The following is a 5012-nucleotide window of genomic DNA, read 5'->3' on the forward strand; positions in this document are numbered from 1 at the left end:
TGGCGTTCCTCATGTGACGTTCTCCTTCCACACTCGCTCTGCAGACTTCCTGGTTGGACGTTCAGGCTCGTCGAGCGCGGCCTGACGTCATATCCGGCGTGGAGAGTTGGAGGCGGGGGAACAGTGAGGAAGCCTCCGTGCAGTCGTCCAGAGGTTACGGAGGAACCGGATCCATCAACTAAGGGCAAATGACGCCAACGCTGATGCGTTTCACTGGCAAGACGCCAGTTTCTTCAAGCCCAGTAATATGCTTAGTCCAGGAAGCAATTGATTTTCAGAAATGTTCGATTTCAGAACAAGTCCACCAAATGTGGATAAAATTGCCTTGTGCCGCACCACATCTCCAGCATTTATCTGAAACATTTGGATACCAGTGTCTCATTTTGGACGGAGTTCGGTACCACTGGGTCCTGATTTTGAAAGCATTTTATTGTAATTTCGTGCTGAGAGAACATTTGTATGAAAAGATACAGGATCTCCTACATTGAGCCGCCGAAAACGATTTGCCCAAAGTATCTTCCTACACTTTTTTAAATGGGTCCGAAGAGTCTTTAGGGGCAGTGTTAAGCCACTTGTATGCCAAGGAAGTTGCCCTCCTCATTGGAGTACGGAGTGAGCAACACCGCTAAAATTCCGTGGGTGCTCTAAAAAGTAAGTTTTTGTGTCTGCAGCTCTGGAGGAAACCATGGATCTGGACGTAGTTCCAGTAGGTCAGGCGGTGTCTAGATGAGCATATTTCCTGTAGGTTTTGGAAGCTTAGAATCTTACCGTTTGAAAAACATTGAGACGCTACAAGAGGAGTCGGCATGTCTCTGATTGTTCTAAGAAGGGCTTTATTTTGTACACCTGGTGGGAAATCCGGGTTGTTATAAAGGGGCATAATTGGGCTCGGAAGAGATGATAGGCCATATTTAAGCATTGACTTTTGAAATATTGTGAGAGTGGTGTAAATCAGTGGATGTTTTTTAATATCTGGTGAGTAAGAGCGACTGTTAGCCCATAATAGGTGATGAGTATCGCATAGGGACCACTGCTTTTCAATATTGACCCAATCCTTAATATCGCTGTGGCAATGCCAGTCTATTATTCTAGTCAGGTGGGTAGCCATGTAATATTTGTAAAAATGCGGAACCCCCGAGAAGGTGCGGAGAGGAGAGAGGGAGTTGCTGTGAAGAAGTCCGGGACAGAGGACACCTGCTGGAGAAAGAAGGCTTCACCATCAGTCGCCTCCACCCTAAAGAATTCTAGGGTGAAAGATGACTGGTAGAGCGAGAGCCAGAGCGCGGGGGAGAGCTCGCGTTACAGAGCAGCTTCAACCTGGACAGCCACAGCCGCAACCACAGCCGCAACCACAGCCTCAAGCCACACAGGCTGCAGGGAGGGCGGCAGCGAGACCTGCAGTGAGACCTGCAGCTCTTCCGGAGCCATTACAGCCTGAGCCTCAGCTTGTTGGCAGGGGGCGCCAGAGGGGACCTCCAATAGGTGAACGGCCTCCAGCTGATGTTCTGCAGCTCTCAGCTGGATTTCAAGAGATATCAATCGGTGAACGAGGCGGTCGCAGACGGGATTTTTCAGGACCTTGGAGTGAACACTTGCCAGACAATCGAGCATGTCCAAGCATCCAAAACCGGTGTTTCTGGCAGCTCAATCCAGCTGGTCACCAACCATATCAAACTGGTCTCCCGGCCGCAGTGGGTCTTGTTTCAATACCATATTGACTACAATCCTCCCATGGAGTCACGACGATTGAGAACAGCTTTGCTATACCAGCATGAAGAAGTCATCGGGAAAGCGTGGGCTTTCGATGGTACCATCTTATTTTTGCCGAAAAGACTCAATAAGGTTACAGAAGTGTTCAGCCAAACCCGGAATGGAGAGAATGTGAGAGTGACAATTATTTTGACAAATGAGTTGCCGCCAACTTCACCCACTTGCTTTCAGTTTTACAACATCATCTTCAGGAGACTACTCAAGATTATGAACATGAAGCAGATTGGACGCAACTACTACAACCCCAATGATGCTACAGAAGTCAGAGAACACCGCCTGACTGTCTGGCCTGGCTTTTCAACCTCCATCCTGCAGTATGAAACCAGCATTATGTTGAATATCGACATCAGCCATAAAGTACTGAGAAACGAGACCGTCCTCGACCTTATGCACAATATATATAAGTCGTGTGGGGCGCAGAGCTTTCAGGATTTCTGTGTTAAGGAGCTGGTTGGGCAGATCGTGCTTACCAAATACAACAATAGGACATACCGCATAGATGAGATTTACTGGAATAAGTCTCCAGCATCTACATTTAACAAGTCAGATGGAAGTGAAATCACATTTATGGACTACTACAAAAATCAATACAATATAAATATCCAGGATGCAAAGCAACCCATGCTTGTCAACATACCCAAAAGAACCCAGCCAGGTGTCACCAATGGTGCTGTTTTGTTGGTGCCAGAACTTTGTAACTTGACAGGTTTAGCAGACAGGATGAGAAGCGACTTCAATGTCATGAAAGCTCTTGCTGTTCACACCGACTGCCCCCAGACCAGAGGGAGCGAGAAGTTGGACGATTCCTCAACTACATTCACAAGGATGACAGCGTTCAAAAGGAGCTGCATGACTGGGGCCTTAACTTTGACACCAAGCTTCTGAACTTTACAGGGAGAGTTGCCCCTCCAGAGAAGATTTTGCTGAGCGGCCGATTTGCAGAATACAATCCCCAGTTTGCAGACTGGTCCAGGGAAATGAGAGGTCCCGTTTTGCTCAGTGCTCCAGTTCTGAACAGTTGGCTGCTGGTTTACCCCCGAAGAAATCATGATGCAGCCAGTGCTCTTTTACAGAATTTATATAAAGTCAGCCAGCAGTTGGGGATCCGGATGAATAAAGCTGTAACGGTGGAAATAGAGGACAATGTGGGTGCTTATCTACAGGCATTCCAGCAGAACATTTCCGACCAAACAGAGATGGTAGTGTGTGTCCTGTCCAGTATAAACAAGATGAAGTATGATGCAATAAAGAAGTACCTGTGTCTGGACGTGCCTATACCTAGCCAGTGCGTGGTCGCCAGGACCCTGAGCAAACCACAGACCCTCATGTCTGTGTGTACCAAGATTGCTCTTCAGATGAATTGTAAACTTGGTGGGGAGCTTTGGAGCGTGGAGATACCGGTGGAGCGCATGATGGTAATCGGGATTGATATCTACCATGACACCGTGGCAGGAAAGCGATCGATTGCTGGTTTTGTCGCTAGCATGAATAAAGGAATGACTCGTTGGTTTTCTCGATGTGTGGTCCAGGATAAAAAGCAGGAGATTGTTGATGGTCTTAAGATCTGCATGAAAGGTGCTCTCCATGCTTGGTTTAAATGCAATGGCTTTCTACCCAACCGTATTGTCATTTACCGTGATGGTGTGGGCGATGGTCAGCTAAAGACCCTTGTCAGCTATGAAGTGCCACAGATTATGGACTGTATCAGGACAGCAGGCAAAGATTACACCCCTAAACTGACAGTTGTGGTGGTTAAGAAACGGATCAATGCTAGATTCTTTGGTGTTCTTCGTGGTCAGCTCCAGAATCCACCTCCTGGGACAATAGTTGATACTGAAGTCACCAGGCCTGAATGGTATGACTTCTTCATCATCAGCCAGTCTGTGCGACAAGGCACTGTGTCCCCAACACACTACAATGTTGTGTATGACAACGGAGGTCTGAAGCCAGATCATATGCAGCGACTGACTTACAAGCTCTGCCACCAGTACTACAACTGGCCTGGAGTGATAAGAGTGCCAGCTCCATGCCAGTACGCCCACAAACTGGCCTTCCTGGTTGGCCAGAGCATTCACAAGGAGCCGTACAGTTCCCTGTCTAGCCTACTCTACTACCTGTAGCCAAGGGAAGAACACAAGACCACCATTTGTCTAAATGCTTCTCAAATTACACATTCTAACTTCAGCAGAAAAATGGCTCCAAACTTCAATTCCTGAAAAACGTCTCAGACAATCAGAAGTTCATATTTCTCAAAGTTGTTTCAGTTTGGTAGTTTGTATTTACTCTTAAAGCTGCTACTTACCCAGGGGGCAGCCAGTATAAGGACTGAACTTTTGGTCTGCCTATGGAAGAGTTTCTTTCCAGTCTTACCTGCACTGAGAAAATATAGAATCTCTCGTTGAACTCTAGTTTTTAAAATGCTTGTTGGATCAGCTTAACAGCCAGGATAGTCTTCATCACCAACCTGGAGCCAAATTGCATATCAGGTGGTCTGACTGACTGTGAAATTGCTGAGGCCAAAGAGATAAAGCGATCATCTTCAGGAGGAGAGCAATATAAGCATTGCCTGGCTATCTCAGGTCTCCATACTATAGGGTTACTTAAACATTACCAAGGGAAATCGTACAACTGGGAAACATTACAAAGACTGCAACATGACATGCTGTAAGAAAATTTAGCATCACTTAATTAGAAAACCAATATTGCGCTCACATTAATGAAGCATGCATAGAGGAATCAAGTCTGTTATGTGTCCATCCATGGCCTGCAGCTGATATGTTCAGTGGTTTGTGGAAACCGCAGTAGTCAGGACAAGCCATGCAGACCACCCGCCATAGACTTTATTACCAACTTCTCCCACACTCTTAATCAAGTATGTACAGTGTCTCACGGAGGTGAGTGCACCCCTCACACTTTTTTGTTAATTTTTTTATTCTATCTTTTCATCTGACAACACTGGGGAGGTGGCTCTTGGCTGCAGTGTGGTGTGGTGATTGTGCAGCTTGTGTGGCAGTGTGCATTTACCGTCCCCTCGGAATGGCTCCGCACACCGCAGTGGAACCTGTCCTGGTAAACCTCTGTATGGTCTTGGCCACCGTGCTGCAGCACACTGAGTCACATGACACCGGGGAGGGAAAATGGCCAATTGGGCCCATTTTGGACATTTTGACTTAGGGCTGTACTCAGCGTTTAGACATTAATAAAGTGTGTTGAGTTGTTTTGGGGGAGCGGGGGATTTGCAC

At 46.9% G+C, this 5012-nt stretch overlaps 1 pseudogene across 1 annotated transcript; it reads left to right on the forward strand.

The window, feature by feature from the left end:
- The first annotated feature begins 1256 nt into the window (after positions 1 to 1256).
- Positions 1257 to 3890, forward strand: LOC309566283 (piwi-like protein 1; annotated as a pseudogene). The gene has a single exon. The product of its transcript is annotated as a piwi-like protein 1 (transcript).
- The last annotated feature ends 1122 nt before the right edge of the window (positions 3891 to 5012 follow it).

The sequence above is a fragment of the Pelophylax lessonae genome, assembly GCF_965119305.1.
Source record: "Pelophylax lessonae genome assembly, chromosome: 11".
NCBI classification, from domain to species: domain Eukaryota; kingdom Metazoa; phylum Chordata; class Amphibia; order Anura; family Ranidae; genus Pelophylax; species Pelophylax lessonae.